The sequence below is a fragment of the Quercus robur genome, chromosome 6 (assembly GCF_932294415.1).
Source record: "Quercus robur chromosome 6, dhQueRobu3.1, whole genome shotgun sequence".
NCBI classification, from domain to species: Eukaryota; Viridiplantae; Streptophyta; class Magnoliopsida; order Fagales; family Fagaceae; genus Quercus; species Quercus robur.
The window spans coordinates 11,086,431-11,098,306 of record NC_065539.1 but is presented as its reverse complement, the minus strand read 5'-3'; the positions used below and the strand labels follow the sequence as shown (position 1 = coordinate 11,098,306).

General features: G+C 33.1%; 1 long non-coding RNA gene across 2 annotated transcripts; it reads left to right on the top strand.

Moving 5' to 3' along the window:
• Nucleotides 1-8,281: 8,281 nt before the first annotated feature.
• LOC126732735 (uncharacterized) lies at nt 8,282-11,274 on the top strand. Of its 2 annotated transcripts, XR_007659533.1 has the most exons (3): nt 8,368-8,595; nt 9,749-9,810; nt 11,060-11,274. It is a non-coding gene; the product is annotated as an uncharacterized LOC126732735 (long non-coding RNA). The 2 variants fall into 2 exon arrangements; XR_007659532.1 differs by having other exon boundaries at nt 8,282-8,595; nt 9,749-11,274.
• The last annotated feature ends 602 nt before the right edge of the window (nt 11,275-11,876 follow it).

Sequence of the window (11,876 nt, the reverse complement as noted above, 5' to 3'; positions counted from 1 at the left end):
AAATTGTTTTTTAAAACAGAAAATAAGGAGAAAAAACAATTACCAAACATACCCTAAGTATCCACACAAGACAACAATACTTAACATGAATCAACTGAGTCCAAGGTTACGACCACAAGCAACACAAAAAAAAAAAAAAAAAAAAAAAAAAAAACCCATTATCAATCATATGAATTCTAATTACTTTCAATAAAACTTCTCAATTCAAAATCACAGATTATCACGACAATACCTACAAAACACGCAAAAACAAACACAAACAAAAACAAAAACTCTCAAAAAACAAACTCATTAACAAAGCTCATATAAAACAACAATATTTAACATGGTTCAACCAACTTCAAACCTACATCCATGCACGAGCAATGTCAACTAAAATCCACTATCAAAAATATAAATTAAAACCACTCTTAACCAAACCATGCAAACAATCTAACACACTCACAAACACAAGCACTCTCAAAGTCTCTCACAAGCTTCACACACAAAAACTTACAATCCCAAAATCCCAATACATCTCTCACACTCATACAATAAACAAACTCACTAACTCACGCGTGGATATCTGTCAACCCCAAAAAAACTGCCAATTCATTTTTTGAAAGAAACTCATTCATGTTCTTATATGAAAGTCTTCTCTCCCTACGTGGGAGAGGATCTTTGGGCTGAATCCACCAAACCTTTGCAACACCATCATATAGAAGATTTCAATACTTATTTGTTGGTGCACTACAAATACCTTTCTTGATAGATAATAGATTACTTCTTTAACAAGGAATAGGCTTCCTATTTATCAAGCAATCTGACTTGTGTATATTACAAACATGTTTAGGTGTTATTTTTCATTTTTAAAGTCTTGAAATTAATCATATATACCAGAGTCGAAGTATAGTGTAGCTTCTAATTACAAATTAATATTGTGTCAGTGTCCAATTCAATTTTTTTTTTAATTTCAATGTCAAATGACCAATTCATACTACTTAGTATAACAGCTAAGATAACCACCTCATTCACGGTTTACTTATATAAGATCACTTTATTGAATGTTTCTGCAACTAACTAATCGTGGTTTACAGCCTAATTTAATTTTAAAATATTATTACTACCAATTTCAAATTCTTTAGTACGAATACAATTGGTAAGTAATTCCAATTAATTACAAGGCCGGTGCCTAACAGCCTAGCAAACGTGTAGACAGAAAATGCTTTGCTTTCATTATGACGGCGCCAGACTATTCCTCAGTGTGAGGAGCCAATTAGATTAGATTAATTTGCTAGAGAGAGAGAGAGAGCACTTTTGTTATTTATTACGCTCATCATTAGCCTCTAAACCCCGAATATTAGAGATCTTTCTAGTCAATAGCCACGACTCTATGCTCTTGCTCCTCTTTGAACTCAAAGGTCATTAGAAGTTTATTATAACAAGTTGACAAATGACAACCCACCCACCCCTGGTATTTTGTATCACGGGCGTGCGAGCTAGGTCTTAAAAAATGAAAACAAATAACGAACAAACAGACAAACTCACTGAAAACCATGGCCATCTCTCAAAAGCCTACCATGTGAGGACCACGTTGTTCGTTGGACATAAAAAAGAATAAATGAATTCAACATTCTTTATACTATTTTACTATGGTTAGCAATGCATTGCAAGCGCCATTTTGAACCTATCGTTTTCCTAGTACTTGTGGTAGTAGAGCTAGGAGTAAAATTGAGTGTATGCAGTGCCGGCTCAAGGCCTAGGCAACTTAGGCCTAGGCTTAGGGCCCCACAACAAATAAAAAATTTTCCTACTAAAAAAGGGCTCAATTTTCCTTAGTAAAAGGTCCAAAATTTTATAAAAATATAATATTTTTTAAATAATTGATACTTTTTTTTAAGAATGATGCTAAAAATATCACAAATTTTATTATAAATTTAACTGACATATCACCAATCACATAAAAAAATAATTCAAACACAAATAAATTAAATTGTTGAAATTCATCAATTACAATCATAATCACATTTATTGTGAACATTTTGTAGTATTTTTAGTATTTTTCTTTTTCATTTCTAACAAGACTTTTAAAATAGGAGACCAATAAAAATTTAACCTAATTGAAACCCTAAGATATTTAAAATAAAATGCTGCAAATGTGATAAATCACCAATGATTACTAATCTCCTACTAAGCCACACACCAAATAATATCTATCTATCTCTTTTTCTTAAAAATAATATATAAAATTTAAATTTAAATTACAACTATACTTAACTATGCATAGTCATATATTCAAGTTAAAGTAAGTTTCTTTTTATTCAACTATAATATTCAATCTTCTATTTGAAATTAACCTTAGTTTAGCTAGTATTATTCATCAATTTTTATATTTACATCAAATTAGTCTTAATTTAATTAGTATTATTTAATTTTATTTAATTAATGTTTACATATAAAAAGGTCTCATATAAAATTTTTGCCTTAGGCTCCAAATTTTGTTGGGCCGGCCCCGTGTATGAGTATGAACTGTGCATGTGTAAGAGATCTAACTCTCTCTCCCCCCACAAATCTTAGGTGGTTTATTGATTTGTCCTTTGTTTCTGGTGGAACCTTTGTATTGCTTAGACATGTCAACACAGCTTATCGCAAGCCCTTGATTAACCACCACCAGGAAGAGAGCACTATCATATTGTGGAGTGCATGAGTCAAGACTCAAGAGACCAATCCCATGAGAATGAGATTAAAAAACACAATCCTAATTCTCAGAGTACTTTACAACCATCCCTAAGAAAATAACTTAGGGAGTCCTAAACTAAATTATCACTTCTTCCACCAAACCCAATGCATCATCGTATTTCTAAACAAAAATATGCTCCATCAGTCCATCTGGACCCTCTCACTGGAAAAGCGCTGTGGAGGGCTTAAGCCGACAGAGTCCACTAATTTTTGTCGTCATACTTTCACTAAATTATAAGTAAAAGTGTAAAACAATACCCAATGATCACTTCCCCAGCTGGGGGGGGGGGGGGGGGGGGGGGGACGGCCTTTTTCCATTAACTGCAAGGGAATCATTTTTCCTTTTGGTGGGATAGTGACCATGTTAGCCGGGAAGCTTTTGAAAGGTTGGAGCTGGAAAAAGTTGTAAAGTTACGTTGTCTAGATAATAAAAACAAAATCAAAATGGTTAAAATATCCAATCCTTATAAATATTGAATGAACGGAGAAAACTAAAGTTACTTTAATTTAACTATAAAAAAAATGATAACTGATATAGTAAATTAGTAATAAATATGATTTGTGTTACGGCAACACCAATATAAATAAATGGGTAAATTACAAAAACCTTCCTACAAGTTTAGGAAATGATACTTTGACTTAAATCTTGATGGTCCGTTTGGATTGAGAGGGAGTAGAGAAGATGTTAGGTTTTAAAAGTTTAGAATAATTGGCAAATCGTAAGCACAAACTTATTTAGGTATAGATCATAAAGTCTATAAGGTATATCAAACAATACGTACTCAAGGTACTGCAAGTCTGAATACAAGAAAAAGAAAGCTGCAAGTTTAGGAATTTGAAACATGTCAGGTTCGACCGATCAAGAAAAAGGCTCAACTAATTGAAACACGGATCTGCAGAATTTTATTTAAGGCCATCAGCTAATTAAGCCCATTAAGTGATTAAGGATTCAGACCTAATTCTCCTAGTATTTAAAGGAAACCCTAAAACATGTTTTAAAGTGGTTTTTAGAGAGAGAAGAGTGCCTCTTGTGCCTCCATTTGTAGATCTATGGTTTCTGTGCCCAAAGCTCTTTAAAATCTTCTAACGGCAATATTCTTTGAAGAAACTCAAGATCCAGTGTTGTAGAAGTTACTGTCGTCACTAGTCATCAAAGGTGCTAGAGATTTAAACTTTCAAGGGTCGTCTTGGAGTCACAAACTGGAGAATTTGTGTTGATGATCTAAATCTTTAAGTGGAGCTCTCAGAGTCACAAACGGGGGTGTTTGTATGCAACAAATTCAAATAGAAGAGTCTGTGGATTTGAAATTGCGTGTGATCATGTAAGTACTACAAAAGGTAGCATTAGAGTTAGGAAAAAATCTACTGTAAACACTTCCATTCTACTTAGTGAATTTGTTGCCTTGTGGATTGTTTAGGTTAAATCTTCCCCAGTTTTTTTACCTTGAAATTAGATGGTTTCATTGGTTTTCCTGGGTCATCATATTGCTTGTCTTATTTAATTTTCCGTTATAGGTCCATTTGAGAACAGCTTATTTAGCAGAAATAGAAAACTTTTTGCTAAAAATATTGTAAATAAAGATAAAAACTAGCTGAAATAATACAATAAAACCCATAAATAGTATCAAAAAGTGCAATGAGACCCATTAATAGTAACAAAAATAAGCTAAATTGTAAAATAAACTGGCTTTATAATCTGTTCCAAACGCAACCTATATGTGATATGATTGTTTGTATTTAACCTAGATCTAAATAATAAACCTAAGTAACAACTTGGTTAATTAATTAAGTTAAAAAATCTGAGTGTTCAGGAGTCTAAATAAACAAACAAGTGGTATCAAAGCAAGTTCTCTTTGATTGGATTAACATCCTGAGTAAGATCCTTGATCCCTGTTGTCATGGATAATTTTATAGGTCTTACTACTTTTGACTGTGATAATTTGAATAAAAAAGACACTAATGCTTCTGTTGATTTTATTAATGCCTGTGAAACTCTTCGTAAGGAATTGTATAAACCTATGAAAATTACTAAGAAATTCAAGGAAGAATTAAAATTGGCTAATCTTGAAAAAGAGAAATTGATTGTGAGATTGGATGAATCCAATAAAAAGAATGAATTTTTTGAGAAATCAATTTTCCTCTCAAGATAAAAAGATGAAAAGTTTGGCACAAGAGTTAGTTGAGTCTAAAGCTGATTTGAAAAAATTGTCTTGTACCAAACCTGTTGTTGATGATAGATCTGTTTCTGTTTCCATTAAGCCTAAAGATGAAAAAGTTTATATTCCTCCATTTAAGAGGAATCATAAAGAAAAAAGCTTATTTTGCTTGGTTAGATAAAGGTAAAAGTTCTAATGTAGACGCTAAAGTTCCTAAATCTAAGTCTAAACCTAATATTAAACTGCAGAAGAAATCTATTTTTGTGCCTACTTGTCATCTTTGTGGTGTTATTGGTTATAATAGACCAAATTGTTTTTTGTTGAGGCAAAAACCAAAATCTGTGACTAAATCTGCTATTAGGAATACTGATGTCCCTAAATTTGTTACTGTCTGTCACTTTTGTGGTGTTACTGGTTACATTCGTCCTAACTGTCACAAATTGAAATTTAAGCATTCTGTATTTCAATCTAGGCTATATGATAATATTTCTCCAACCATAAATCCAGATAAATTGTTCCATATGCTTTTGAAAAATTTAAGTTTGTTGGCTTGTGAAAAGAAACTGTAGGATTTCGGTATTTCTCAGAAGAATTCTGTAATCCCTCAAATACACTCAATTTTTCATGGTTTTTCACCTACAAAGCTAAAGATGCATGTTGTATGGGTGAGAAAAGATTTTCTAAGATGAGTGTTGTTTACTTGTCCTTAATTTAATTCTTTCAATTATTTGTATGCATGTTTTCTTTCAGTTTTTGGTTGTTTTGTTTTCAATTTGTTTTTCTTATTAAAAAAATCCAAAAACATTGAAAATTTTCAAAAAGACAAAAATATTTTATTTGGTTTCTTGTTTTATTTTTCTTGAGGATTATATGAATTATAATATCTGTCTCTTGACTTAGAACATGCTTGATATTGTGGAAAAATATAGAAAGTATGTGTTGCATAACTGAATGCATGAGTCATTTCTAATTTTTTATGAGTATGTACTAGTTTGTACATGTACTCATGGGTTAATTATTCTATAGCTTAGTTGAGCATTGTCATACATTGTATTTGCATTTTAGTCATTTAGCATAATGTGTACTTTTTTATTTTTGGTCATAACATAAAAAACATAAAAAGATTTTAATTTTTTTTGTACTGCACACCATTTAGTATGTGATAAAGGTTGGCCAATGAAACTTTACATTTCATGACTATGTACCTTTTTTAGTTTTGTTTTTGCATAATAAGCCAAAAACGTATTGACTCCTTGTGATGAATTAATTGATTAATTAGCCAAGTTTATTAATTAATCAAATTAACATGCAAAGTGCGTGGTAACACAAACAAATTACGAATTAACTAAAGTATGCAGTAGAAAATAAATTGACACGGTGATTTGTTTACGAATGGGGAAAACCTACACGGCAAAAACCCTACCGGGTGAATTTAAGGTCACCACTCCCGATAATCCACTATTATCAAAACAAGCGATTACAAGTAAAGGAATCTCAGTACCTTATACCAACTTACAGTTGAACCCTTACCCCAATACTCAATTGGACTTGTTCTGTAATGACAATCTCTCCTTTTAATGCACGGCTCCCAGTAAGTGACTATCCAATTGCGCGGATCCCAGTATGCGATTTGATCACCAACTTGAGAAGAATGTTGGCTGTAAAGTTCTTCTGTTCATCACACGATGAAGATCATGAAGTTGCTTGGTCACAAAACCCTATGATGCACAAACATAACAGCTTCTTCAAGAACTAGGGCAAACTAGGTTTTCGGTCTCACACTTGTGAAATTTTCTCTTGTGCAACTTGTGTCACCTTTTACGACCCTTAAAATAATTCTTATATATGTTTAGGGTTGTGAGAAAAGAAAACTCAAACATACATTCACAGATTGGATGAAAATCTGAACTAAAAATCTAAACTTCATAAATCTCGACAGATACCCTATCTATCGAGCAGTTGTCGAGCGTCGGGCTGAAACAGCTCTCTTTAAACCTCGATAGATGCTAGCTGTCAAGCTAGCTGTCAAACTATAAAATCTTGCACCTTCTGACTTAATTCTTGGACAAACTTGCATGGCTTTAACACTTGAACTTGAAACCTTGTTTCTTGAAGCATTAAACACATCCTAAATCTACCCAATTACAAGTAAAGTGCGTTTTGTCAAATGATTAGTCAATTACATAAAATAGAGACATATGTTCCTAACATTGAAACATATATGTCCTAACAATCTCCCCCTTTAGCAATCCGTGACAAAACCACAACAAACAAATGAGATATGAGAGAAGTCATAAATCACTCAACTCATATTCACTTGTTAAATACAATAAAATCTATCCTAACACAAATTCTTAAAAAACTTTGCAAGAAGAGAGTTTATGGCAAGTAGACTTTGACAACCTGTATTTCTGAAACACTTTAAACAAAACTCATCAAGATATCTTAGTGTGAAACAAAAATAAAAGATTGCATATAATTGATAAGAAACATGTGTGTAAAGAAAGAAAAAAAACAACACATGGAGAGATAGGTGAAAGAACATACATCAATATATATAAACTAAATATAAGTACAATGTATGTCAAGCTGATCACAAGACCAATATATAAGATATAATGTATCTAAAATGGAGAGAAAAGAAAAAGACACAAAAATCCTCACTACATCCCTCAGTATACACACTCCCCCTAACAAAAATCTCCTATACTAACCCTCCCCCTATGTGTATGACTACTCTCATAACCAAAACTACTCCCCCTTTTTGTCACGAGTGACAAAGGGTAAGCGTATCAAGTAGACATCTCGTCAGCACTGGAAAAGCTAGCATCTCCATCCTCATCATCTTCATTGTCGTCGAAGTCATCATCGTCCTCGGATGCCTCGAAAGGAGGAGAGGGAGACTCCACAAAGCCACTAAGGCGAGCCTGCCATCTGGCAATATGGCCGACACGGGTGTTCACCTGATACATCTCAATAGTGAGTGTATCAAGGTAAGCATTCATGCGCTGAAGCTGCGCCATGATCGCATTAAGAGTCACACATCCCACAGAAGAAGAGGGAGTGAAGGTGGATGGAGGTGAAGGAGTGGGAGGAGCTGCCGACCTGGACAGCCTCAAACGTAGCTGTGCCTTGCTCTGTTTAACGGTAGCGATGTCAATGGCACACATAACATGGAAGTTGTAATACCCCAATCCAATTTTTATAATTAAACTATATGTTTAAGTGGTTAAGTATGATTAATATTTTAAGCCACTTACTTACAAAGTATTTAATGAACATATTATTTTATAATGTTATTGAATAAGAATTTGTAAAGATTATAAATAATTGAAATGACTATTTGTATTATAAAATATATTTAGCATGTACAAAACTATATTAGGTGGTTAAGTTGTGAGATATATATATATATATATATATAAGTGTGAATGCAAGAAAATTGGAAAAAGTGGGTGAGATATTTGTTTTTCCCTAGCCATACACGTATCCAAGCCCCAAAAGTCTTCTTACTTTTCTGATTTTCTTGGCTGCTCCCTGAAGTCCAGCAGCTGCTTTTCTTCTTTCTCTATTTTCCCCTTTCTTTGTTCTTCTTTCTTCTTCCTTCTTCTTCCTTCCTTACACGGCAACATCTCTCCCTTCCTTCCTCACCAAAAATTCTAGTTTCTTTAAAGAAGAAATTAAACAATTAGCCTTAAGGTTTCATCTTCAAAGTGTGTGGGTAAGTAATTAAACATCATCTGATTTTGTGTATTTGGATAGTATAATTGTTTGCTTACTTTCCCTCTTTGTTCTCTGCTCTGTTTTTGGAAGTTGAATTGGTGATTCTGTTTTAGTGATTTGAAGGTTTGATGATATTATGGTTTATTTAATGTTTAATAACATATTTTAGTATGTTAATTATAGGTATAAAAATACCCAAATGAAATTAAGGCCTATTGCTATTTGTTGATGATTTTGTAAGAATATGTTCTGAAGTTGTCACTGTGACAGATTCTGTGTTCATGCATGTTAAATTATGTATTAAATTTTATATAGTGAATTTGGATGCTAGGGATAATTCCTATGAAACTTAAGACACTTGTGGTTGTTATTGAATTGGTCTCACAGCATTTGGATTAATATAAAAATAATGGTTTAATTTATAAGTTGCAAGAAATTCTGTCATGGCAGATTTGAGTATGCTGTCTTGTGGGATTTTTAGTAAATCATGGGTTTATTATTTGACTCCAAAATTTTTATAGTATATACTGGACATATAGGGGAGTAGTTCTGTAAAATTTCATGACAATTGGATGTGTTTGAGCAGCCCGTTTGTATTTTACAAATGGAGCCTATGCTGCTGGAATAGAACAGTGAATAGTAAGGGACATGTCTAACTTTGTGGATTTAATTATCAAGTTAGGGTGAATGTTTTGAGCTATAATTTAATATGCTTGTCTTTTGGTATGTCTCGATCATAGATTAATTTTGTATAACTTGTTTTGAGGCTTATTACTCCAAGGAAGGGGGTTCTAAACCATGAGACGGTTGTATGTATGAAGCTGTTTTGCCCGACATGTTGTATGTTATCATATGAATGTATATAGTTACATGATCATGCTCAAAAGATTTTATATTTATGCATACATTATTGCCCTGACCTTAAAGCACCTTTTGAAACAAAGTTGGCTCTTTTAGAGATATGGGATTAATATAAGAATGTTGGTTTCTCTAGGATTTTGTACTTGTTGTTGATGAATGTATTTTTGTTTGTGGGAACCTCGTTGAGGTGGGATTAGGACTTCCTTGATTCTAAGAGATAGGCTTTGAGATGAATGTGAAGTTTATGATAAGGAATTATGGATAGTAATAAGTTTTGAATTATGGTTTAGGTGTTACCAGTATCCAAGTCTAAGCTCCTTCGACTTTAGGCTCTCGGTTCCTCTGCTCTCAGGTAAGGGATAAGTTATATGAGAATTTGGTAAGTCATAAGGTTATTTTAAAGTATATTATGCATTAAAATGTTTTTGGATTAGAGATATGACATGTAATCATTATTCTGACAAAGTTATGTTCGTGAGCTTTCGAAAAACTTATGTATATGATTTAAGCATATTGAAACTATTATTGATTCCACGAACATGATGTTTAATGAAAAGAGTGGAAATGTTATTATTATGAAATGTTATGCAAAATAAGAAGTTTCAGTATGATGTAAAAGTATGAAATGTTTTCGGGTTATGTCCTCTGATAATTTGAACTCAGCCAGTAGGGGTTAATTATTGGCTTTCCATGGAAAAATGTTATCTGTTTGGCCATTTAAAGTAGAGGAAATGGGGCTGCCCGTAACTCTAGGCCATTTAAAGTAGAGGAAATGGGGTTGCCCGTAACTCTAATCTGATTAAGGCCTTCTCCCCAATGCGTACGGACGGCGGGGAGGAACAAAACCTGGAGGCGATGTGCCATTAGGCCTCCCAAAGGGGACAATATCATACACACGGGGGCACCCAAATGTGATGAGGCCTTCTCTGTACAGCTTATCAGACATGGACTAACCAATATGTTATGAACAGCTATGTTATGTTATAAATCATGAGAGAATTCTTTTGTTTAAATGCATTATGAAAAGTTAAAGGCTCTCATGAAAATAAGAAGTTTCTGATGAAAAGAAAGCTGTTCATTAAAGATAAAAGTTTATGAAGTTCTGTTGTGCTATAAAGATAAAGTTTCTAATGAAAGTACAAGTTTATGTTTAAAAGTTATCAGATATCTGTTTTTTTTATGAAACGTTAAGTTTTATGATCATGAAAGTTATAGTATCCTATGAGAAGAAGTTTATAAAGAAAAGTTTTCTTATCAGTCAAGATGTTTCTAGTTTAATACAAAGTTGCCGATTATCTGATTTAAGTTAAAATAATTATTTTTTATGAGAATATATACATGGTGACTCTGTAGGAAATGAAAGAAGTTTAATCTGAAAGGTTTTGGTAATATTATTCTGATAGGAAAAGGGAGAACAATTATTTTCCTATGAAAAGCGTATAAGTTATTGTTCTGAATAGTATAAAATACCATGCATGGAAAGCTGTTCTCCTATTTGATTATGCATAGAATGAAATGATTTGATTTACATGCATCCTTATTGAATTCTCATATTTCTTACCTTTACTGAGCTGTGTAGCTCACCCCTTCCACTCTTTCAGTTAGCAGGTTTTATTTTGGAACAGAGGGAGCCTTAGTTGAGTTTTGAAAGGAGCTGGTTTTAGTTTGATATGTATAAATCCTAAATTAGCATTCTGACGTTTAGCTTTATAGTTATTGTGTATTTTAGGATCAAATGAAAGTTGTGTATACCTTAAAGTATCAAGCTATGTATTATGTAAAAGTGTGGAAATTAAATGATTGGTGGATTATGTTATTCTTTGGAGTACAATGTAGATGCTCTGAATGTCAAGTCAAAGGTTATATAATTTAAGTAAAGAAACAAGGATTGAAAAGAAAAGGAAAGCTTTCGGTAAAAGTTTTGTAAAAGGTTAAGTGGTTCTTGTTAATATCAGGTTTAGGCTTGATATTAGCATGCCGGTCATGGTCACAAATCTGAGTATCGGGTTTGGGGCGTGACAGAAGTGGTCGGATATGGAAAAAGGAACAGAAAAATGGCGTAAAATCCTCGTGATAGCTGAAGGGATGATGAGCTTATCACGGGTTACCGTATCCCTATATACATCTATGATGGAAAGAATAAAATGAAAGGAAAAATCTATAGTGAGATGCTCTAAAAGAGAAAGCAAAAATCGAGCACGGGGCTCGGTAATAGAGTTATAATGAGAAAAATGATGCAAAACAAAAGTCATGCATGTTAGAGTAGAACTCCTGTATTAGCATGGATGGACAAGTGACTGAGACATCACACAGTGACTGCCAACCCCTACTGTAGATGACAGTGGATAGGTCAATGTCGGAGAAATCCGACAAAATGACTTGGCATTCCAAATGAACGCCTCGTCTAGAGAAGTTCTC